Genomic DNA, 26,751 nt, shown 5'->3' on the forward strand with positions numbered 1-26,751 from the left:
ACAATTTACTATACAATACTAAAAGAATGAGCTTGTTTTCTCTAGTCCACATTCTCTCTTTAATATATATTTTTTCTGATTTTTTTCCTTGATGGAGAAGTTTCTGTTCTCTCTTTTTCTCCTCTCACATTTTTTTTCCTAAGCAAATTTATCTCAATAAAAAAAATCTTAATTTTCTAAAATAATAAAAACTGCAATCTCATTATGATTCAGGAAGCTTAACTTTGACATATTTTTCAGAGATATTAGGATATAAATATAGAAAGATGTTATACACACAAATTAGACAAACCACTTTTCCCCCAGATTCCTTTAAAAAGCTTATAAAGGTGAACAAATAAAGGTCTCAAGTTGAAGATATGCTTATTAAACAATGAGTGAATCTAATTTATGGGGAAATGAGTGTTCATTTAGAATATCTACTGATCTCATAAGCCACGGTCACAAAACAAAACAAAAATGAAAAGAATAAATTAATTTTTAACAAAGTATGTGATATCACCACAGAGAGTAACATATATAGCAAAGAACAAGAACAACCAGTTCTGGCTTGGGTGTGGAGAGAAAGAGATTCTCATTTACTGCTGGTGAAAATGACATCTAGTCCAGCATTTATGGAAAACAATATAAATATTCCTCAAAAAAAAACCTGAAAATTTAGCTTCCTTGTGATCCAGCAATAATACTCTTAGAGATATACCCTAAGAACACAAAAACACAAAAACAAAAATGCCCTCTGGCTCTCTGGTGTTCATCACAGCACTATTTACGATGTTCAGAATCTGGAAACAACCCAGGTGCCCAACAACAGATGAGTGGCTAAAAATACTGTGGTATACCTATACAGTGTAATACTATGCAGACACTAGGAAACATCAAGCAATGACATTTGCTTATACATGGACATGGAGATTGTTATGCTGAGTCAGAGGGAGAGGGATAAACTTAGAATAATCTCCATCATCTGTGGTATATAAAGAAAATAAAAAGCAATATGGGGATGATATACAGGGATAAGAGAGATGAGTATTGGAAGTATTAGGAGGGACAGTTCATGGTAGAAAGCTTGACACAAAAAGTTGAGAGTACAGTTAGTGCAGGGTCTTCTATGAAAGGGACATGTATAGCACCCCTTTATTAGCCATAGTGAAAACCACAGTGTTAAAAAAGAAAAGAGAAAGAGAAAGAATAAAGTAAAATACCTACTCCAGAAGCAAGTGGGAGAGAGACTGCATGTGGGAAGAAAGAGAGCATCAAGGATGCTTACCAGGAAAATGTTAACTAGTGGTAGGAAATGCGGATTGGTGAAGGCTTTTGTACATTGTATGACTGTAACTCAATCATGAACAACTTTGTAAGTGGGGAAAAATCAGCATTATGAACAATCTTGTATCCGTGGTGCTTAAATAAAGAAAATGATAACAAACAAACAAAAGCATGTGATATCAAGGATCTATATGTCCCACATAGAGTCAACTATCAAAGAGTATCCTCCTCATCTAATCACTTTCTGACTTACTCCCTTCTTGCCTAAAGATTCTTCTTGAAATTGTAACCATACTATTAAAGCATCCATCATTCTTCTCTGTTTTCATTCTTCATCATTTGTTTCTTCCCATAATAATACTCAGGACAAAGGGAAAAATAAAAAGCCTCAGTTCTGAAGTGGGGAGTCTGTAGAGCACACCACGATATTACAGAGGAAAATAAAAAGAGAGGATGAAACAAGGAGAAACAAAGATGGAGAAAATTGGATAATAAAAGTCTTTTGTTAGATCCTCATATATATTTCTATTGGTACCACAAAGCAGTAAGATAGCAGCTATAAAGAATGAGTGGGGAATCTCAGGTGGGATGGGAGGAGTGAGTCAGCTGGAATTCAGTTAGCTCATAATATACATAAACTGCCCTATTGATCATGGGCATATGCAGCTGGAGTAAAGTGTAACCAACAGGAGAGGAGAAAAGATAACAGATAGGACTAAGAAACCTGTATCAACCTAGGTTATGGCACAGAGAGGAAGATAAAGTGTAGAGAAGAGGGGGGCAAAGTGTGAGAAGATTAAAAAAAAAAAGATCATTTGATTCCTACTAATTTAGTAGTTAATTAAGATTAAAATTGCCCTCTTAGGTGTAGAGTTTACTGATACTGCTCAAAATTGCATGTTAGTCTCAATCAAAGCACAGTACCTAAATTAGCTGTAAAGTAAAGAGCTTTAAAATAGAAGACATCTGGTGGCTAGTGTGCTATGCTGACACACAGTCTGCAAGAACCCAACCCAGTGTAACAATAGCACTCTTCAATAAATGAATAGACATTGAATGAAAATATTCCTATTACTTTAACTTATGTTAAAGCATCCCTAATTGAGGTGATTATATCCAATATAATTTTGTCATTCCTATCATGTGGCACACCTCTAATTCACCTAAACCTTGTGTGCAACATGTACAAAATGTTCATACATAACTCTAAAAATCTGTCTCTATCCCAGACATTTTTAATCTATTAATGTCACAAATAGTTCTAGTTCATTTACATTATGTTATTTCGTTGTACCTCTTAAAAATAAAGAAATGTCTTTTATAGGCCCATCATAACATTTTCATGATAGTTGTAGAGTGAGGAAATAACCTGTTTAAAATTTTTATTTTCAACTGTAGTAAAAGCCCCATCGATAAATTCTAATGTATTCTTTAGGTTTGTTTTATTCATTGTCTTATTATTCGAATGTTTTCTCCTGCCTTTATTCATAGTAAAAAATCAAGTTAAATCATTATCAAGTTTCTTTTCTTTCCTTGAAAATCAATTTTTGAATGTTGTAAGGTTAAGAATAACAAAACTAAACTATAGCAAGTTATCTCTGAAAAAATTTAGCAGAAAAACATTAAGGAGATAACACAACAATAATTTTGCTAGATATATTGTGGACTCAAGGAACAATATATGTGCCAACAATTTCATTTCATGTTTTAATGAGTTATTTTATTCCCAAACTTCATGTACTAAAGAGGAATTTATGATGAAAACAAATCAGCATTATAGTTTCCCTCTTTCAAAATTTAAAAATCTTTTAAAAATTGTGTAGATGGTTGCTAGAATATTATATGAATGAAACTCATGTATCAACAAATTTGTAACTGTGTATTTTATGGTGATTCAATTTAAAAAATTTAATTAAAACTGTAGCAGAGTAAATAAGATGCACAATATGTTAATCTTATGGTAAATTAGTGCTCTACTATACAAATATGCCTACAATTCTTCTATACTTTTACTGGATAATACCAGGCATTGGTTATGAATGACAAAATACTGATGTCATCCAAATATGGGATCAGGAAGATGAGAACCATCTGAGCAATAACCATAAAAACAGGAAGAGAACAGTCCTGAGTAATTATCACAGTATGAGACTTATTTTCTAGAACCAGCTGAGGCATGAAGTGGTTTGGGCTAGTTAAAAACATTGAGAAATACAATGGACAATGACTACTTTGAATTTAAACTAATATATACTAGATATCAAATTTTTAATTTCTAAACAATAATTTAAAATAGAATTACTATATAAGTCACCAATTAAACCTCTGGGTGTATAGTCAAAGGAAATGAAGTCATTGTCTTGAGGATCTGGAGAAATAGCACAATAAAGAGGGCACTGGCCTTACAACCCTGGTTCAAGCCCCAGGACCCTTTTGGGTCCTCTGAGCTCCACTGGGATTGATCTCTAAGTGTAGAGCTAAGAAGAAGCCCTGAGCATTGCCAGATGTAGCTCCAAAACCAAAACCATAACAACAACAACAACAAAATCATTATCTTGAGATATCTGCACCCTTACTCAATACATTACTATGAACAACCAAGATATGAAAGTTCTTCAGTATCTACGGATAAATAAGTGAATAAAAATATGGTATGCATACACAATAGAATACTATTTAGTTATAAAAAATTGTATTATTGTCCTAAGGAAACGTATTATGCTCAATTATATCAACTATGTGATGCTTTTTCTTTAAAGTAAAAATAAATTTAAAAAACTATTCTTAAATATTTAAATAAACCATTTATTACTTATTTTAAATTTACTTATTTTAAATTCTATAATTATAAACAACTTTGCAATCAGCTATGCATGGAGTGCAGATAAAAATGACATAATTGAAAGAACTGCAGAGCGAGCATAGGGACTGAAGGATATTCAAAGCACTTGGGCAGATGGTGCACTCTTTTGAGCTACAGAATAAAGGATTAGTCTAGTGTTAAGGAAAATCAAAACCGTTTAGACTAAACATAATATGTTTGTCATTCAACCACTTTGTCTTGGGTACAGATAAAACACTGGAACCCATTGGTGCTGAGTCCAGCATTTGCCATAGACAAAATGCAAAAATTCATGTGATTCAGGGTGAAATTCTCACCTAAACTTCTCCCTGTAGATAAATTTGCCCCTGGTGCATTATGGCGAGTAAAGTACCACATTGGCACTTAATTCCTGGGATAATTCTGTGAAAATAACAGAAAACTTTGTCACAAAATTCTTTCTCATCAAAGGCTGAAAGCAAGAAAACCTGTTGACTTTGGAACTTTATCTGCAAACAGGTTGCAGAAGATGTGGCCGAGGGGCTCACATTTGACTGGGATGTCAAAGAACACGTGGGGTTGACCATGGCAGCAAAACATGAAAACTGGTGGCAGCATCTACAAGGCCTAAATAAATAAATAAATATTTTTAAAGACTCTCTGTTTTTCACTTGTATTTCTTTTTCAGTGCTTCATAGATTTACTCTATTCTGAAAATATTTTGCACAACTTTTTGAACAACTGAACAATTTGTCTAATTTAACCATTCAGGAAGAGAGCACTCTTTTCTACTCCTTAATGATATGAAACAGAAGTAGTTTATCTCAGTTGTTTGATATCATCTGAGCTTTACTAAAGAAAATAAACACTTTAAAGTTTCTGTGTCAATCTCTTCTGGATTACCTCCTTTTACAGTAATTTGCATTCTTCTGTGAGCCAATTTTATATAATACAAAAAAGAAAACTTACTGTGAAAGAACAAGGGAAAAAAAAGAAGTCAAGCTTCTGTTTCTAAACTTTAGCCTTCTGCTATGAGCACACAAACCAAGACATCAACTTTTAAATAGTCTGAAAATCTTAGTACTTAAAGGGTTTGTGTTCTTTAGGCTTTTGAATCTACTTTACACTTGGTTTTTCCTTTGTGTAGGAGCCAAGAGGTGGATTATTTGCTTTCTCTTCTCATGTTAAAAAGTATGTTTTAAGTTGTGGTTGTGAAAGACTTTTTTAATATTTAATCGGCATCTTCAACCAAGGCCAGGTTATGCTGGACGGTGCAAATATGTTTCCCATTGGAGAAATTATACTGTGTCGAATCCCTTTGGAGGGAATTATTCTTTTAGATGCTGGGCTAAAAGTCTAAAATATTGAATTTCATGTTTATCATAAAAATAAAAGTAAAATATGTTCCTGAATAAATATAAAATAAAATATTGGATCACAAATTGCTTCCCATTAAGCAAGAAGTCATTGAAATGTTTCATTGCAAAATAAATCTATTATGGATGTACCCATATTATATAGGCTTACCTATTTAAAATGAGGTTTTTAAATATATTTTATATATAAACAGAACTATTCTTTAAAAAAATTTTAAAGGCATCTGGAACCTAGAGTTATATTACAGCAGGCAGAACATTTGCCATGCACACAGCCAACCTGGGTTCAATCCCCCAGCACCTTATATGGTTCCCCAATCTCTACCAGAAATGATGCCTAGGCCTGAAGCCAAGAGTAAGCCCTGAATACAGCTGAGTGTGGTCCAAAAGCCAAAAAAATAGAAAATTATAAGTAACAAATTAAAAAAATTTAAGTAGCTGTGATGTTCATTTAAATATATCAACACATGGAGTGTCCTTTTTTATAACTGAAATCTAACTACAATCATGTTTGTTTGTATTCATAATGCTTAAATAATTATTTTTTAAAGTAAGTTAACTAAGACTAGACTTAATTTTTCTGTGATTTTATGGAATAAAATTTTGGTTCAAATTTGGGGGGGAGGGGTTGGGTCACACCAAGCAGCACTCAGGAGTTACTCCTAGCTCTATGCTCAGAAATCGCTCCTGGCAGGCTTGGGGGACCATATGGGATGTCGGGATTCGAACCACCGTCCTTCTGTATGAAAGGCAAACACCCTATCTCCATGCTATCTCTCCACCCCCTTTGTTCAGTCAAACTTATTTTTAAAGAATGATTTTTATTTGCCTGAAAACATTAATATCCAACAATCTCAGTATAAAGAGACGATCCTATGTCTGTGAAGTTCAGTTTGAAGATGTTTTAGCAATTTTGGCATACAATTGTCTATGTAAAAAAATACAACACTAAAATTCTGAGATCCAAACTTTAACAAATTTTAAAAGATGCAATGTTAAGATGGCAGGCTGGGAAGGGGAAGTCTGAGAGGGACTCTGGAAATATTAGTGGAGGGAGGGATAACACTGTTGGTGGGGTTGTTCCTGAAACATTGTATGTCTAAAGCTCAAGTATGAATAACTATAAATTACTGTGCTTTAATTAGAAAAAATAATGAAAAAATAGGAATAGATGTGACTAGCATATCTATCATTACAGTGATATAGCATTCTTCAAAAATAAAAATATATGATCAAATGTAGAGGGAAGAAGTGGAAGAGGAAAGAAAAGGAATAAAGAAAGAGAGGGAAATCAAGAAAAGAATGAAAAATGAAAAGTAAAAATTAACACTTAGTTTCTGTGCCTGGTGACTCAAGATTATTTCAATTTGAAATTTGGGGGCAGCACAGCCTATATGCCAATCATACACTCAACCCCTTTTCCATCGAGCTATCTCTCCAGCTACAAGGAATATATTTTAAATCTGAGAAGGTAATGAACTTTACATTTTGAATATTTATATTTGATAATTATCCATTACTAAAACAATGTCTTCAAATGTTTGGGACTTAAGGGTATAAGGAAGGACAGACAATTAGAAGAATATATCAATAGCTTTATGTTTTTATATTAAAATATCTTCAGTATTTTTAAAACATTATTAAAATACTGCACAAGTTTTTGGGTTTTTTTTTGTTTTTTGTTTTTTTTTTTGGTTTTTGGGCCACACCCGGTGATGCTCAGGGGTTACTCCTGGCTATGCGCTCAGAAGTCGCTCCTGGCTTGGGGGACCATATGGGACGCCGGGAGATCGAACCGTGGTCCGTCCTAGGCTAGCGCAGGTAAGGCAGGCACCTTACCTTTAGCGCCACCGCCCGGCCCTGCACAAGTTTTTTTTAGGATTGTCAATGCATTTGTAAATGTCTCAGAGTTTTGGCTACAGTACATGGCTAAAACTTAGATAGCTGATTACGTTTTTGTTGCCTGGGCAAATTAATAAAGCTTCTGAGTCTAGATCCAGGAAAACATAACCATTAAAGCTTATACTAATGTTTGCTAACAACCTCCCACAAAATATTTTGTCTATCTATGATAATCTGTGTTGGGGAATGCTGCATAACCTAATATATTTTTTTAAAATGTGACTTTCAATAAAATATCGATCCAATCATATGACTTCATAAGGTGATGATTTATGTGCAAAGTTTTCCAAGTGATTTCTTCGAAGAATATCCACCACTGAGTATCCCATGGATTTTAATTAGGGCAGATTAGTCTAGATAAAATCCTATTTTACCAACTTCACAATGTCTATTTCCTTCCCAAGGTAGGGATAATTTTGATGAATTTAAAATAAGAAGACAAGTTTCAATTAACTTGACTTAAAGTGATTGAGACAAGAAAATCTTATTTATTATATTGTCTTAACATTTTATTAGCCTCAGTGTTCCTGAGAATATAATATTATTCCTACTGTAGCATAAAAACCAGGTCCTAAAAAGATATCATGATATAATATCAAAATAAAACATGTCTTAAAATTATATAGTCATAAATCTAGGTCCTAACAACTACTTGCTGCAGGGTCTTCAGTGATCCCTTCTGAGCCTCTGATATTCCTCTGTAACAATGTGTGAGACTTAAATAAAATAAATAGCATTTATATATATGCTTTTATATAAATTTATATATAAGCATTTATTATATATAAATAAATAAGATTGCCCTCTCAAAGTTAATATATCATTAAAGTAAGTCTTTTTTTTCTCCCTTTCTGCTATCCTCCTTCAGTAAATACCCAACTTTTGAAGCCCAAAGTGAATATTTTAGAAAGGAAGTAAATATTTCGTTCAGAAAATAACCTTGAGAAACTTTCTTTGGCATTCCAATTTGGGTGGAGCAAATATTCAGGTCTGATTCCACTCAACCGTAATGAAGCTTCTAGACTATTTCTCCTGAGACACTTTTCTGGAATGGCTTCCTGTCAAAAAACGAGATCAATCTTTTACCAAAGGTCAATAATTTTGTCACCTCCTGTCTAGACATTGCAATGATAGAAACCTGGGCCTCCCATAAGGGCCATCAACTGAGTGATGACCCAGACATGACTATGTCTGCTGGTTACTTCAGTTTGGAGCTGACTCTCAGCCATGGCTGCTATTTCACGTCAAGACCAATTTACGATCTGGGCTCACAAATCACTAAGCAATGATGAGCCTGGACTGCTGGAAGACCTTTTTATTCCACATGGCTTGCTGATAACTTTTGGAAATAGAGTCATTGGGTCATGGTACAGATATCTCTTTATTCAGGTCTGTTTTTAATTCAAATTAGGCCTTGTGTATGCTTCTAGTTACTCACATTTGTGTGCCAGGATAATTACAATTTGGAGACAGAATTTAAGACATGTGAAAGTATTAAAGAACTAAGCTTAACATAGAGAATCACAAAAAGTAAAAAAAAAATAAAGTGTCAAAGATAGCTAGAATTAGCATTCTACCCCAATTCCTGCCCTTATCCCAACTAATTTCTTGAATTACTTGGAATTCAAAATGTACTTCAATTTACCAATAGAAGGTACCACACTAAAATATGATAAAAATGCCATCTTTCCAGTAAAGGTTTAAAGTCAAAATACCAGCATTACCAATTTTCCCTATCTCTTTTAAGAGTCAACTTTCCTAATATATTAATTGTAAAAATCACTGGCCAGATTCAGCTGAGGTTTGTGAGACCAGCAGTAGCAGCCATAGGTGCCAGCCAAAGTCTGGATTCAAAAAGCATGAGTTTCAATTGAACTGAAGTATGTTAACCAAGATGATGCATCAGTCAATTACTGGCAATGTTTTTGGGGGTGCGGGGGAGCCACTGTTTAAATCCAACTGAGGTGTGTGAGACCAGCAAGAGTGCAGCCACTCTGCTTCACTCCATAGCTGTGCATTTCTTCCAATAAGTTTCACCACAACACATAATTACAGTTTCATACAACAAAGTTCACAATGTGAAAAACTACACAGAACTCCACCACACCTTGGGACTAAAGATGCTAGTTCTAGGGACCCAACCAACACCTGCCACCTACATAAAATCTTTGATCAAGACATTAGAGAGAATATATTAAGGATGTTCAAAGAATTTAAAGAAACAATGGAGCAGACCACCCAGAAGACTCAAGAGGATATGAGAAATAAGAAAGTGTCAAACAGAAATATCAAGACTAAAAAACATGGTAGTTGAAATGAGAACTTCACTGGAAATCCTCACTAGGATAACCTCATTCACTGAGGATAGAATCAGAAATGTAGAAGATGAGCTGCATAAAACCTCCATATTACAGGAGCATCTGGAAAAAATTCTCAAGGAAAATTAACAGATGTCAATAGAATTCTGGGAAAAACTTAATAAAAACAACTTAATAATCATTGGGTTCCCAAACCAAGGAAGTGAAGAATCAAGCCAAGGACAGCAAGGCTGAGACATTCTTAGAACTAAAAAGTGCATGCAACTACATCCTGAATACCTGAAGAGTACCAGCCAAAAGAACCCTCCCCAAAAAGTACCTCAAGGCACATACTAGTCAAAATGATGAAATATAGGGATAGAATACTGAAAACAATAAGATCAAAAAAGGGAAATTATAAACAAAGAAATATCCTAAGATTTACAGCATATTTATCACAAGAAACTTTCAAGGCATGAAGGTAGTGGTGGCATATAGTAACAAAACTCAACAAAATTATGTTTCACCAAGGATATTTCATTCAGCCAGACTTTTATTCAGGTTTGAGGAAGCATACACAGCTTCATGGATAAACAACAGCCCAGAAATTTCACAGGCTTAAAATTAACCTTAAACCAAGAGCTGAAGGGTCTATGTTATGGCAAGGCAAACCCAACAAACACATCAAACTTTTACAAAAAAGATAATACCTAATCTCATAAGAATAATAACTCTCAATGTTAATGGACTAAATACAACAATTAAGAGACACAGAATGGCAAAATACATCAAAATGTTGAATTCAACATTTTGCTGCTGCAATGTTCATAGCAAACAGAGACTCAAAGTCTAAGATTGGAGGACAAACATTCAAGCAAACAACTCCCTTTAAAAGGCTGGAGTGGCCACGTACATTATCAGACACACATATTTTAAATTAAAATGGTTATAAGAGACAGCGATGAATATTTCTTTAAAATCAAGTGATATGTGCAGGAAGAAATAACTCTCCTAAACATATATACATCCAGTGAGGGGGCAGCAAAATATTTAAAACACTTGCTGATAGATTTGAAGAAAGACAACAATAACAACACAATAATAGTGGAAAACTTCAACACCATCCTGTTACCTCTGGATAGGTCAACCAGGCTAAAACTCAACAGGATATAATGATTCTGAAGGAGAAAATGAAGGAGAGTGTCTTATTGTGTGTGTGTGTGTGTGTGTGTGTGTGTGTGTGTGTGTGTGTGTGTGTGTGTGTGGCTATCAACTCATTAAAGCTTAATACACATTCTTCTCCAATGCACATGGGACACTCTCCAAGATAGACCACAGAGGATGGGCCACATAGCATAATTTCATAAAATGAAGAGGATAGAAATTGTATCAACTGCCTTCTCAGATGAGCATACATTTAAAATTAGACATAAATTACAAACAGACACAGAGAAAAGTTAACACTTGGTAATTAAGCTGAACAGCCAATGGGTAAGAAATGAAATCAAAGAAGAAATCCAAAGATTTCTGAAAACAAATGAGAATGAAGACATGAATTATCAGAATTTGTGGGATACAACAAAAGCAGTTTAAGAGGAAAAAGTATAGCTTTGCAAGCATTCATCAGAAAGGAAGATCCTACATAAATAATTTAATGACACAGTTTTAAAAAATTGAAATGAATTAAAAATAAGCCTACATAAGGAAATAACAAAGCTCAGAGCAGAAATTAATAAACTAGAAAATCCAAGAAACAATCAAAAAGATAAATGAAAGCAAGAGTTAGTTCTTTAAAAAAAAAAAAACAAGATTGAAAAACCACTAGCAATACATGAAGAAAAATAGAAAAACTTAATAAACCAAAATAGAAATGAAAAGGGATAGGTCAGTACAGAACCTCAGAAATTCAAAGATGTAAACCAAACCTTGAAAAATTATGGGTACACTAGCCTGGCAATTGAAAGCAGGCAATCTTGGAAGGAGAGGGCAAGTCAAGTTCCCACTTTGTGGAAGCCACACCTGCTGGACCCATCACCTACAATCACCACAACACCAATGTTCCACTTCACCATTCCTCTGTAGCTCTCTGTAGAGACACCAATCTGTTCAAAACTCCAAGTATGCTGTTATTTGGGCTGACATCGCCAGGACTCTTTTGGAGTGAATGTAGGTACCCTTCCCTCACCTCCTCATATTTCAGGAAGCCCTGACAGCTGAAAACAAATCCCACAAAAGCCACAATATCAGGAAGTGCTTAAAATTCCTGGACCACACAGCCACATTAGACATTGAGCAACAAATTAATTTTTTTATTACAGTCATCCCCATAAAACACATCAATTTAGATTATATGCCAATGTGTATCTGAAGCCACATAATGTTAAGAAACAAAAGAAGTAACAGAATAATCAACTGGTAAAAAATAGTTGCTAAACTTGCTAGAGCTGACATTGACTTAATCACCTCATTGCGAGATATAATGATTTTCAAAATTTCTTGTTGCTGTAATTTTTATTTTTTTTACCTTTTTCTTTTTTTAATGATTTCACTCACACTTACCTGAAAATAAATGTATTATGATCAATAATATCAACTACATTCAAAATTATTGTCACAAACTTCAAGAAATTTCCATAGTGAAACCAATATAAAATGTATTCATTTTTCATAAACATTTTAACTGAACTATCCACGCTAAAAGTATAATCAAAAATAAAAATGCACAGTAATATTTTGTTCCATTACAATGCAAAAATAGATGTGCATTAAAAAGAAATCTTAAACAAAAGGGGGAAAATTACACTGAGAAAGGTTGAAGAAATAGTATAGTATGTAGAACACTTATCTTTCATGCAGTTCAGACTGAGTTCACTATGGGGTACTAATCACATATCATTTTCCAATCCCCACCTAGAGAACAAAAGTAAACCCTGAGCACAATCAGGCATGGTTCAAAAACAAACAACTAAAAGAATTACTCTGAGATTGTTTTCTATGTAGAATATAAGTTTAAAATAGCTTTTAATGTCCCCTTTAATTTATTTTTATTTTCTAATATCCTCTTTTAATAGAAATTTTTGTTCTAACGTATTATTGGTACAACATGTGCTTAGTACCTGATTTATAGAAATCCCTCCAAAAATATTCAATAGAACTATAGTTCTTCAAACCCAACATTTTATTGTAGTTGATATTAATAAATTATAAATATACAATGTATACATAAATCTTTCTAGTTGATAGTCAAAATTATCCTGTAAGATAAATAAAAGGAGTACCCATTTTTATTTAATGTGATAAAAATAAAAAATTCAAAGACTTTTTATGCTCCATAATCACACAGAAGGAATAAAAGGTATAACCTGATTCCAACTCTATTAAGTAAAAGCAAATCCACTACAGTTCACTAATTCTCCTATTCAAAGTCAAATGTCCTAAGTACCAAAAAGGAAGTATTTTCAGAATCTTATATCAATTCTTCCCTCTGAAGAAATGAAAAGTAATTTTAAAAAAGTATTTTATCTGAGCCCTGAAAAAAGACAGTTTTGACAAACAACAATGAACATGAAAGAAATTATAAGTCAAAAAACTAATTTTAAGATGGCAAAATAGAAGGAATAGGAATTAGTGAATTTAATAATTGTCCACGATCCAATTTGGCTGAAGTATAAGTTTATGTAAATGAGCACAGTGGGAAAGAAGAGTACTAATTTAAATTGGTATCTGGTTGTGGAATCAGGAGTTTCTTGAATACCTCATAAAGAAATATGAACTTTTTTGACATGCAATGGAGATCTGTTGCAAGTTTTTGACTAGACCAGCACAGCAAAAAAGGCCTATAGATAGCAGTTATTTAAAAAAAAAAAACAGGTTTATGGGGCCCAGGGCAATAACACAGCAGTAGGACATTTGCCTTTCATGCGGCCAACCTGAAAAGGACCCGGATTTGATTCCTGGCAACCCACATGGCCACGGAGCCTGTCAGGAACAATTTCTGAGTACAGAGCCAGGAGTAACCCCTAGCACCACTGGGTGTAGCCCACTCCCCCAACAACCTCCCTAAAAATGGGTTTATGGAAGTTCTTCCACTTCTAAAATTTCTTGCAAGATTATTATAACATTGACATCCACTCAGTGTTTAAAAATAAAGTGAGAAACAATGTCCCCAGGGTACTACCAATTATCTTCTCTTTCTCCACATACTTTCTTTACCCATTTGTCGTTGAACATCTATTTGTGCGATTTTCATGCCCTATTTTACTGAGTGCTACAGTAAACATAGGTACACTCATATACATTTTTAATTAATGAATTTTTGTTTGGGGGATAATTCCAAATAGTGGAATAACTGGATCACATAGAAATTCTTTCTAATCTTGCTTTTATGAGAAACTCCCACACTCTTTTCCAGGAAGTTGAACCAGGTAACATTCCTACCAACAGTGAGTGAGAGTTGCTTCTTCATCACATCTCCATCAAACAGCTGGTTGTTTCTAGTCTTTTATATATATGTCATTTTCACTGAAGTGAATTGATGCCTCATTATAATAATCTTTAATCTTTGTTAAAAAAAAACTTAATGAGTAGTATATGCCAGTGACCATACACAACTTCTCTAACTTTGGAATTAGACTGGAAATTACCACCCTTATTTCTTATTCACACTAATTTTTCACAGGTGCTGTGTATTTTTTGTTTGTTTGTTTTTTGAGGGGCCACACCCAGTGACACTCAGGGATTACTCCTGGCTCTCAGAAATTGTCCTTGGCTTTGGAGGACCATATGGGACACCAGGGATCAAACCTTGGTCCTTCCTAGATCAGCCACATGACCGGCAAACACCTTACTGCTGTGCTATCACTACGGCCCCAGATGCTGTTTATTTTCAAAGCAACAATAAATATCTCATTTTAACCAATTTAATTCTTAATTGTAAGTAATGGATCTTATCTTGATGTTAAAACTCTGATCAGAGTGGTACCTAATAGAAATTGCACTATTTTTTCCCCAACAAAATATCCATGGTGTTACAATACTTTGAAATTTTCTGTTGTGTCCCAGAGCATCACCTAATTAAGGACCAAGGACCAAGTTTCTTTCAGAGGGTAAATTGTTGTAATTAGAAAAAATTCTGCACTAACTGCCTGAATTCCAGTAAAACAAAAGTTGGAACTATAGTTAAAAATATAGATAGGAGGCCAGAGCAATAGTACAGCGGGTTGGGCATTTACTTTGAATGCACCTGACATAGGTTTTATTCCTGATATCCCATATGGCTCCCTGAGCCTGCCAGGGATACATTCTGAGCACAGAGCCAGGACTAACCCCTGAGCACTGCTGGGTGTGGTCCCCTTGCAAAACAACAACATATATACATTTTATGTGTGTGTGTGTGTGTGTGTATATATATATATATATATATATATAAAGAGAGAGGACCTAAAAAGATAGCAGGGGGAACAAAGAAAAAGGAAAGGGCATTCTTAGTTGCTCATACACAGTGAACCTCATGAATGGATAAAGTGAAGCAAAGTGTTCAAAATCCCTATGTCTCAGACATTATAAACTGAAATTAGTTATATCTCTCACCAGATTATGAGAAGCAAAACAACTTATTATAATTTTACAATTCTTTCTAATACCTAATTCAATACATATTGAAATCCCTTACCCAGAACACTGAACTTGAATCTAATTACAGTAGAATCTGCTAATTAATTTGTTCTGTTTTATTTTACACCTCTGGAGTAAGGGCTTCTTAGAATTCAATACACAAATTAATGGAAAATAAGACTTTTCCATTGCTCTACTTCTGTGATCCATTCATGTCCTTGCTGAAATGCTGAGACAGAGGATTCAATATATGATTTATTTTGTTTTTCATAGTAAATACTTAAAGGGGAAATGATTGACAATGTATCAATTCACTTAATTTGCTAATATGTGAAATGAAGTCTATTTAATTTATTTTACATTACATTTGCAGTTTGGTTCTATCATTTTTTAGCTATGTGAGCTGTAGTATCTAAGTGAATTCCTCCCTCTTTTGTTAGTCTCTGATTTCCACTACAATCAGAATACTGGGTATATCAGCTTTATCACTTGACAGAAAAATATATAATAAAAATATTGTTTCCCAGGATAATCAAAAGGGTGTGAAAAGTTTTTAAGCTTCATTAGAAAAAGAACAGATTGGGGCCGGGCGGTGGCACTAGAGGTAAGGTGCCTGCCTTGCCTGCGCTAGCCTTGGACGGACTTCGGTTCGATCCCCCGGCGTCCCATATGGTCTCCCAAGCCAGGAGCAACTTCTGAGCGCATAGCCAGGAGTTACCCCTGAGCATTACCGGGTGTGGCCCAAAAGCCAAAAAAAAAAAAGAACAGATTAAGAAATGAAAGTGACTGGATATGAAGTAAATAAGTGATTTAGATTTTTTCTGTATTTGTTTTTTAGAGAGGATGTGTTTTTTATATGTTTGACATTTTTTTAAATCTGGTTACATTACTTGTTCACAGTCCCAAAAATAATCATCTCTCTGATCTTCCATCAGGAAATTGTCAAATCACTAATAGGTCTGAGGCCAAATCCCTCTCTAGGATTGCACACAAAAGTGCAAGACAACTTCCTTAAAATAATTGTTTTAAAAAGGGTTTGAGAGATAGTTCAAAGGGATAGATCACATGATTTTCACGAGTTTTATTCCTAGTACCACATGGTCTAAAGCACAGAGCCAAGAGTAACTCCTAAGCATCACCAGGTCTGATCCAAAAATTCAAATAATAAAGCACACCATTAAAATCAGCAATCAAAATAGCCTGCTGGGAATGACTACTAAAAGGCACTTGCTTAATAAGCAAGAAGGCATGTAATGAAATTAAATAACTCAGATAATAAGAAAAAGGGGACCTTAAAATGAACTAAGAAATATGCTATGGGCTTATAAACATTTAGCAGAAGAATTGAGGGGGGAGCAAAACAAAACTCTTTGTCGGATCAACCATAAAGTTAAAGCTCACTAGCCAGGGCCAAGAAGATACCTCAAAATGGTGAAATGCGGAGCCGGAGCAGTGGCTCAGCAGTAGGGTGTTTGCCTTGCTGACCTAGGACAGACCGCGGTTCAATCTCCTGGCGTCCCATATGGTCCCCCAAGCCAAGAGCGATTTATGAGCACATAGCCAGGAGTAACTCCTGAGCGTCACCTGGTGTCCCCCCCCCCAAAATGGTGAAATGCATGCATATATGAGACCCCAGTTTAATTTCCAAGAACCACATAACTTCCGCCCCAAACCTCTAAGTGCAGTTTAGGTGAATCTGAGAACCTTGGAGCTTGAGCACTAAATCTTCAGGTCCCCAATATGGATAGACTATCTCAGGTATAATCTGGGGTAGCACTACTGAGGAGACACATATTAAAGACTCACTAGTAGCGATGGGAACAATAATAGTGTGGGTGGTGCACTTGTTTTTGTGGCCAAGACAAAATATTAAAATAACATAAACAAGTTTTAAACAAAGAAATGAAGTGAATGTACTTTGATTCACTAAATTTTAATTCCATGTACATTTATTGCCTGGCATTCATTTTAATTTAATGATAAAAATTCTACATAATTATTGCTACTTTATTCTCAATTATTTAATTTAAAGTTAGAGCTGAAAAAAAGGAATAGGGCACAGTAATAAGAGAAGATAAAGATAAAACGTAAAAAATCCTGATCTTACCAGCACTGTTTCTTATTGGTATTAGATATATTTCACTCACTTTTTATAAATATTGAGGCTCCAAATGTATCTAAGTCAGAATTTAATATAGCTCACTCATAATAATTTATAGTACTATCATCTACTGTCACATGCTGAAAATGTATACATTTTAACTATTGGAACTTTCCGGAACTAGTTTCTGCACTTTTTGCTAACATTATAACATGGGCCATCAGGATTTCTACTTCTTTTTGCCTTTTCTTGTCTGATCACCAGATAATATGTCTAATCTCTTTGTGGAATGTAATGGTTATGTTGATTATTTCTTGTTATAAATTTAAGTCTTAAATGACATCTGCTTTTATTTATCTTTAATGCTTTCCTTCTAGACTATCTCCCATTTTGAATCTAATGCCCATGAAATGCTTAACTAGTGTCTATCAAGTGAATAATTTATTAATAGACATATTGATTAATGTCTAATGTATTTTATACACTCTTCTATTTAGGTTTTCATCTATAAATTATTATTCTTTTAATCTGCATAATTTTTATATTTTACAGAACTAAAGAGCTCCAATAAAATCTCAATCTTTGAAATAAAGTTACTTAGGCCTTCATTTCTGTGTTAAGAAAATTGGGAAGTATAACTTCCCCTGAGGATTGTTAAAAAATTAAAATATGGTAATTCATGTGAAATTTGTGTTACTAGTAATATTTGTTAAAGTATTATTACATTATTATTGTCATCAATCACCACAGACATAATTTATATCCCATTATAATAAGCCCCAAGGATTTTTGGCCATAACAGCAACTCATTCCAAGAAATATCTATCTAATAAATATACAATGACCTAAGGCTTGGGAATATCATTGCTGGTTCAAAGTACAGGTTACCTTTATTATTATAATATATTTATAAAACAACTTGAGTTATTGCAACACAAAACAGGATAAAATATCAGAATCCTTCAACTTGTCGGTATTATACAATCAAATTTTTAAAAGGTGGTGGAGCCAGAGGGACAATACAGCAGGTATGGTGCTTGCCTTGCAAGCAGCCTACTGGGGTTCAATTTTCAGCAGTACATATGGTTCTCTGAGAACTACCAGGAATTATTATTGAGCTCTGAACTAGGAATAGCCCTAAAAAAAATCCTAGATGTGGCCAAAACCCAAAAAGACAAAAGTGTTAACCATCCAGCATAATACTTAGTCAATGAAAAAGTAAGTGGTTGACAGTATTACATCCTTTAATCTTATATATCTAGCTAGCTAATTAAAGATATTCCAAGCAACCCAATGAACAAGTGAGACAAATGTGTCTATGTGTCTATGTGTAGATACTGCTCATAACTTAATGACTACCTGTGTGCCTTCTATTTTTGTTTTTGTTTTTTTAAGGAAATACCAACAGTGTTCAGTGGCTACTACTCTTGAATATATATATCATCAGGGTTCAGTTCTAGTGGTGTTCAATTCAAATGCAGACCTCCCAAATGCAAAGCATGTACTCCAGAGCTTTGAGCTATCTCCAGAATTTCCAAAATACTTTCTTTAATACAGTGATTGATACTTCAATACTCTTGTCTATGAAAGGTAAATATTAGGTCACTTAGGCATTTCTGGATTCATTGTGTGGAACTATAAAAAAGAAGGATTCTAGAGAATCCTCCAGTAGAATTGGAGTCTGCTGCTTGCTTCATTCTGCTTTCATTTCGAAGCATCTCAAGTTTTTCCATGAAAAGAGAATATTTTTTACTATGATTCTTATTATATTTGTGTATGCACTTCACAGTAAGAATAAAGGGACTTTAAATATCCATATTTGGACCAAAGAAATAAGAAAAATTAGAAAACACTTTTATGAGACAAGTCTGACACATCCCTTAACCAATATGTAAATAGATATGAGGACTTAATTCTCATCAATGTATATGCTCTAAATAAAGGGATAGTAAATTTTACAAGGAAACTACTAAAAGACCTGAGAAAATACATTGACACAACAGTAGTGAGAGACTTCAATATACCACTCTCATCATTGGACAAATCAAGCAGGCAAAATATCAATAACAAAGCAAGAGCCCTAAATCAGAAATAGAAAGAACTGAGTCTCAAGGATATATTCAGGACATCTCTTTCCCCTCTTAAAAAAATATACATTCTTCTCAACAGCTCATGGAGCATTTTCTAAGATAGATATACACTGGTCCATAACTCAAGCTTCTACAAAATCACAAAAATAGAAATCCTATCAAGCATCTTCTCAGAACACATGCTACAAATTCAAAATCAACTATAATAAAAAGTGACAAAAAAGATTAAATACTAGGAAACTAAACAATGTACTGCTAAATAAAAATTGGATCAAAAAGGAAATCAAATAAGAATGGAGATACCAAATAAAAGAACAGCAAAAGCCATACAAAGGAGAAAGTTAAATTATTCACACACGTGTGGGCACAAACACCACACACACACACACACACACACACACACACACACACACACACACACACACTGGGAAGGAAGTGCTCAAAATGAACTATCTAACCTCTCAAGTAGAGAAACTAAAAAAAGAACAAGTAAATTCCAGGGGCTGGAGAGATAGCATGGAGGTAAGGCATTTGCCTTGCATGCAGAAGGTCCGTGGTTCAAATCCCAGCATTCCACATGGTCCCCCATGCCTGCCAGGAGCGATTTCTGAGCATAGAGCCAGGAGTAACCCCTGAGCATAACCGAGTGTAACCCAATTTTTTTTAAAAAATAAAAGGTAAATTCCAAAGATAATCCCAAAGCTAACAAGGCAAGAGATAATAAAAATTGAAATGAAAATCAGTAATATAAAAAAGAGGAAAACTATACAAAGGATCCATAAAACCAGGAGTGGGTTCTTTGAAAGGTAAACAAGATTGACAAGCCTTTAACTAGACTCACTAAGGAAAAAAAAAGGGAGAGAAGGCCATATTAACAGGCTGAAACTGTTTGCTGCTCCTTCCTTTCAGGTGAAATTACTCTGTCTTATCCCACTGGTACTATCCCACTCAGAAAAGAAGACTGAGCTTTACTAGTGCTTGGGCACCCCGGAGTGCAGGAGAATAGAATCTGGGTTACTTGTATTCAAGGAAATACATACTCATTCTGGTTTTTGACACTATAAATATTCCTATCAAGTTAATTCATAAAACCTTTGCGAGAGATTTCATAGTTTATTATTCTTAAAACTGCATCATTATAAAGAAAAAACCTACAGTATAATAGTTGTTTGAACAATACTCATTCAATACATAGAGTCAAATTATAGAGAGCTTTGAAAGTCAAGTAGAGAATATTTTGACTTTATGAGACAGGATTTAGGAGCTATTGTGAAAGTGCAAGTTTATTGGTGCTACCTAATCTCCCAAATTCCTCCATGGCATCAAATCAATTTAAAGAATATCTACATGGTAATTAAAACAAAATTATCAAAGTACTATTATTCATAATAAATATCAAAAAGCTAATGTGTTATGATTTTGTTTTGATTTTTTGCTGTATGGGTTGGGAAAATAGCTGGCAGTGCTCAGGATTATATGCAGTGCTAGAGTTTATAATGAAGGAAGGAATGGAGGGAGGAAGTAAGGGAAGGAAGGAGAGAGGGAGGAAAAGAGGGAGGGAGGGAAGGAGAGTAGTGACACAAATTGTTTCAGCTTCATAACTTCTGTACCATGTAACAGTAGTCTTCCAAGTTTCATATTTCATACTATGATCCTACTATCATCCCAGTACTATCACAGAATATGGTGGGAATGTTTTATAGAAGACCTACAAACTCAGTGAGTGAAAACAACATAGAAAGCTCAAGTAACACAAACCAGCCCAGTAAATCTTCAGATAATTACTGTAGTTATACCACGAGATGCCATTATCACAGGTTGACTCCCATTGGCCTAAGTTTTGAAAATTCCATTTACCTTGTGTAGTAACAAACAAGAAGTAAATTTGTTTCTACCTGCTAAAGGGGAGGCTGTGGTTGTGGGTGGGAACTTGGGGACATTGATTCAAGGAAGGCCACATTGGTGGTGGGCTTGATGTTAAAATATTGAATGCCTGAGACAAATGTATTACAAAGAAAAACTTGATATAATACATTTTTTAAAAGGTATGAGTATGTGAGAGGGCAGGCCAAGCCTCTACCCTGCTGAAACCACACTGCTGCCTTCATCACCCAGAATCACCATTTTCCCAATGGTCCTGCCTCATCACTGAACCTCTATGATTTCCATTAGTGACACCACCAATCTGGCCAAATTTTGGTACACCAGGTTTTCAGTGGAATCACCAGGGCTTTTTGGAGTGAGAATAGGCATCCTCTCACATATCTTCCTTCTTCCAGGAATTTTGACAGCCATAGCCACACCTACAAATGCAGTCACCATGTCCAAATTGGGCCAGCTCCATCACTTCACTCTTTCTTTTCTTGAATAAAATTTAAACTGAGCCATGAAAGATCATGGATACAGCAGCCCACACAGCAGAAAACTGGCCATTTCAGGAGGAAAAGGTAGACCAAGCCCCCACCCTGCTGAAGTCACACCTGCTACCTCTATCATCTAGAATCACTGTTTTTCCTATGGACCTACCTCATCACTGACTTCTACAATTCTCTTCAGGGTTCATAAAATTTTTTGGTCAATATCTCCAGGTTCTTTTGAAGTGAGTGCAGGTATCCTCTCCCCAGTCTTCCTTTTTCCATGAGGCCTACCATCTGAGTAAATGCCCCTAAAATCATAGTGTCAGTAGCACTACTTTACATTTCTGGACAACTTCATTTATTTAATGATGTTATCCCTATAGAAAAACATCAATTTAACAAAATGGACAGCTAACAAGAGCTTATTAAATAACTTGCTATTTTATATTTTTTGAATGATAATTTTTTTTGGTTTTTGGGTCCACACCCAGTGACACTCAGAGGTTACTCCTGGCTCTGCACTCAGAAATAGCTCCTGGCTCTGGGGACCATATGGGACTTTGGGGATCAAACCCAGGTACATCCTGGGTCAGCCATGTGCAAGGCAAATGTTCTACCACTGTGCTATCACTCCAGCCCCTTAATTTAATTTTATTAACACCATTGTGATTAACAAAGTTTTTCATAGATGGATTTCAGACATGCAATAAATCAGGGTCAATCCAGTGTCAACCAGTCGACCAATCGACCTCCCTCCACCAACGTTCCCAGAGTGCATCCCATACCACAATCTTTGCACCTTGGCTTGCCAGTATAACAGGCCCATTTTAAGTTTAGATTATTATAATTTGGGTCTCTTGATTCTATTGTTGTTGACTTTGGCTTGGATATTTAGTTCTGTCCTTTTCTTTAATCTCCACCAATGTACCTGAGGCCACTTGGCCCCTGCCTCCCATTCTTTCTACTCCCCCTTTCTTATTTTATTCTTTTTATTTTTTTCAATAACTTTGCTTTCACTTATCCGGAAATGAATGCATTATGATCAACCATGTCAACTTTAGGATATATTTTCTTTAAATAAAATTTTAAAATGAAAAAAGTATAAAAACATCTAACCCCATCAAAAAATGGGGAGAAGAAATGAACAGACACTTTGACAAAGAAGAAATACGCATGGCCAAAAGACACATGAAAAAATGTTCCACATCACTAATCATCAGGGAGATGCAAATCAAAACAACGATGAGATACCACCTCACACCCCAGAGAATGGCACACATCACAAAGAATGAGAATAAACAGTGTTGGCGGGGATGTGGAGAGAAAGGAACTCTTATCCACTGCTGGTGGGAATGCTGTCTAGTTCAACCTTTATGGAAAGTGATATGGAGATTCCTCCAAAAACTGGAAATCGAGCTCCCATACGATCCAGCTATACCACTCCTAGGAATATACCCTAGGAACACAAAAATACAATACAAAAACCCCTTCCTTACACCTATATTCATTGCAGCTCTATTTACCATAGCAAGACTCTGGAAACAACCAAGATGCCCTTCAACAGACGAATGGCTAAAGAAACTGTGGTACATATACACAATGGAATATTATGCAGCTGTCAGGAGAGATGAAGTCATGAAATTTTCCTATACATGGATGTACATGGAATCTATTATGCTGAGTGAAATAAGTCAGAGAGAGAGAGAAAAACGCAGAATGGTCTCACTCATCTATGGGTTTTAAGAAAAATGAAAGACACCCTGGTAATAATAATTTTCAGACACAAAAGAGAAAAGAGCTGGAAGTTCCAGCTCACCTCAGGAAGCTCACCACAAAGAGTGATGAGTTTAGTTAGAGAAATAACTACATTTTGAACTGTCCTAATATTGAGAATGTATGAGGGAAATGTAGAGCCTGTTTAGGGTACAGGCGGGGGTTGGGTGGGGAGGAGGGAGATTTGGGACTTGGGTGATGGGAATGTTGCACTGGTGATGGGTGGTGTTCCTTTTATGACTGAAACCCAAACACAATCATGTATGTAATCAAGATGTTTAAATAAAAAAAATTATGCATGAATAAAAAAAAAAAGAAATCAGAAGAGTTAGAAAAAAAAAAGAAAGAAAGAAAGAGAGGGAAGGAAGAAAGAGCGGGAAGGAAGGAAGAAAAAAAGAAAGAGAGGGAAGGAAGAAATAAAGAAAGAAAGAGAAAGAAAGAAAAAAAGAAAGAGAAAGAAAGAAAGAAAGAGAAAGAAAGAAAGAAAGAAGAAAAAGAAAGGAAGGAAGAAAGAAAGAAAGAAAGAAAGAAGAAAAAGAAAGAAGAAAAAGAAAGAAAAAGAGAGAAAGAAAGAAAGAAGGAAGGAAGGAAGAAAGAAAGAAAGAAAGAAAGAAGGAAGAAAGAAAAGAAGAAAGAAAGAAAGAAAGAAAGAAAGAAAGAAAAAAAGAAATAAACAAATAAAGAAAGAAAGAGAAACCGAAATAGGAAAGAAATGAAAGAAAAAGAAAGAAAGAAAGAAAGAAAGAGAAAAGGAAAGAGGAAAGAAAGAAAGAAAGAAAGAAGAAAGAAAGAAGAAGGAAAGAGAGAGAAAGAAAGAAGAAGAAAGAAAGAAAGAAAGAAAGAAAGAAAGAAAGAAAGAAAGAAAGAAAGAAAGAAAGAAAAGAAAGAAGAAAGAAAGAAAGAAAGAGGAAGAAGAAAAAAAGAAAGAGAAAGAAAGAAAAAGAAAGAAAGAAAGAAAGAAAAGAAAGAAAGAAAGAAAGAAAGAAAGAAAAAAGAAAGAAAGAAAGAAAGAAAGAAGAAGAAAGAAAGAAAGAAAGAAAGAAGAAAGAAGAAGAAAGAAAGAAAGAAAGAAAGAAAGAAAGAAAGAAGAAAAGAGAGAGAAAGAGAAAGAAAGAAAGAGAGAAAGAAAGAGAGAGAGAAAGAAAGAAAGAAAGAAAGAAAGAAAGAAAGAAAGAAAGAAAGAAAGAAAGAAAGAAAATAAAAAAAAAAAGAAAAAAGTATAAATATAAGAATTTTAGTATATTGATCAAAGAAGTAACAGACCAGGCCCGGAGAGATAGCACAGCAGCGTTTGCCTTGCAAGCAGCCGATCCAGGACCAAAAGGTGGTTGGTTCGAATCCCGGTGTCCCATATGGTCCCCCATGCCTGCCAGGAGCTATTTCTGAGCAGACAGCCAGGAGTAACCCCTGAGCACCGCTGGGTGTGACCCAAAAACTAAAAAAAAAAAAGAAGTAACAGACCCCTGAATAAACTTTTAACATTATTCCACACTATTTATCCTGTTTAAGAAATGTAATTAATGGATCTCAAAGTATTCCCTGGCTTGTAAATAGTATAAGCACTTGCCAAATGATTGTTGAGCTGTTAAAACTAACCTGGACCTCGTGTCATAGACAAACTTGAGGCAAAGCAACAATTGAAGGTGACAATTTTTCAACTGCTTAGTGTCATCCACTTACAGCAAAAAATTTAATGGACATTGCCAAATGTCAGGATTTTGAGGTTGGTTATGGCACTACCTCAGTGACCATGTTGATAACAGTTCTGAAGAAGGTTGAACCACATGTGGGGGTTTGATTAATTTCCAAGCTTTCCTTAGTACCACCAATTTGGCTACTAAAAAGATCAAAGAGATTTCTGTGACTGTGAAGAAGTAAGATAAAGAGAAAAAGAAGAGGATGCTGCTAGATAAAATGTGTCATGACTGCCCTAAGCTCCAAGAGGCAAAACGACTCTTCGCCAAGATGATGGTGGATGCAGTAAAGATGCTCCAAAATTTGTTACAGCTTAAAATGAATGGATTCAAGAAAGTGCAAGGTGAAATACTAGAGGAGTCCCAACTGGTAGCTTGTGTTACATTAAAGACTGTTTATGATGGATATGAAATGCAATCCAAAAAATACGGTGTTCTAAATTTCCCTTTTAAATGTTGAATTTGAACTGAAAGCTTAAAAAAGATACTGTTGCAGTGAGAGTCCATATGGTTATGCCTGAGAATTATCAGGCAATTGTCGATGCTGAAAATTAGGGAGAATCCATCATCTAGAGCCAAAATCATCTGGTCCAAACTCCCTATCAGGAATGTGGACATGAATAATTTTGCTAACAGGTACATTTTTGTGCTTGACAAGTGCTGGAGAATGATCTGAAGAGGACAATGGCCTTTGGAGGCTCCATACAGATTAGTATGAATTCTCTGGAGTCAGATGTACTTGATAAGCTGGCAGGTCTTTGAGGAGAGCCAGATTGGATATGAGAGGTAAAATTTCCTCACCGGCTGTTTCAAGTCTAAGACTTGCACAGTCATCCTTCAAAATGGGACTGAGCAATTTATAAAGGAGACAAAACAGTCCTTGTGTGACACCATCATGATTGTCAGGAGGGCCATCAGGAACAATTTAGTGGTGACTGGAGCCAGTGAGATGAAGCTCTCTAAGCACCTGCAAGATTAATCAAGAACCATTCCAGAAAAGCAGCAGCTATTGGTTGGGGCATATACTGAGGTCTTGGAATTTATTCCACACCAGCTGTGTGACAATGCTGGTTTTATTGCCCCAAACACCCTAAATGAGTTGCTGGCCCACCATGCTCACAGAGCCAATGTAGTATGGAGTATGCATCAACGATGAGGACACTGCTGATAATTTTAAAGCCCTCATGTGGGAACTGTCTATGGTATGGATCAATGCCCTAACTGTAGACTCTGAGGCTATGTGATTTATCATGCCCACAGATGAAAACCATCAAGAACTCTTGCTTAAAACTGGAAGATCCCCAGCTGTTGGCACTGGCCAGGGTGGTGGCAGTCCCACTGACAGCACTCCACCTCTCTCCAAGGCTGGCAGGTTGGTTTTAGGGTGTGTTTCTTCTCTTTTTGGTCAACTGCTATAAAAAGAAAAGGGGTGTGATCTGCTCATTCTGTCCTCAATTGAAG

General features: G+C 35.1%; 1 pseudogene; it reads left to right on the forward strand.

The window, feature by feature from the left end:
• The window catches only part of LOC126004369 (T-complex protein 1 subunit eta-like), a 127,693-nt pseudogene extending 101,159 nt beyond the window's left edge, over positions 1-26,534 (forward strand).
• Positions 26,535-26,751: the final 217 nt, after the last annotated feature.

This window comes from Suncus etruscus, chromosome 3 (assembly GCF_024139225.1).
Source record: "Suncus etruscus isolate mSunEtr1 chromosome 3, mSunEtr1.pri.cur, whole genome shotgun sequence".
Lineage (NCBI taxonomy): Eukaryota > Metazoa > Chordata > Mammalia > Eulipotyphla > Soricidae > Suncus > Suncus etruscus.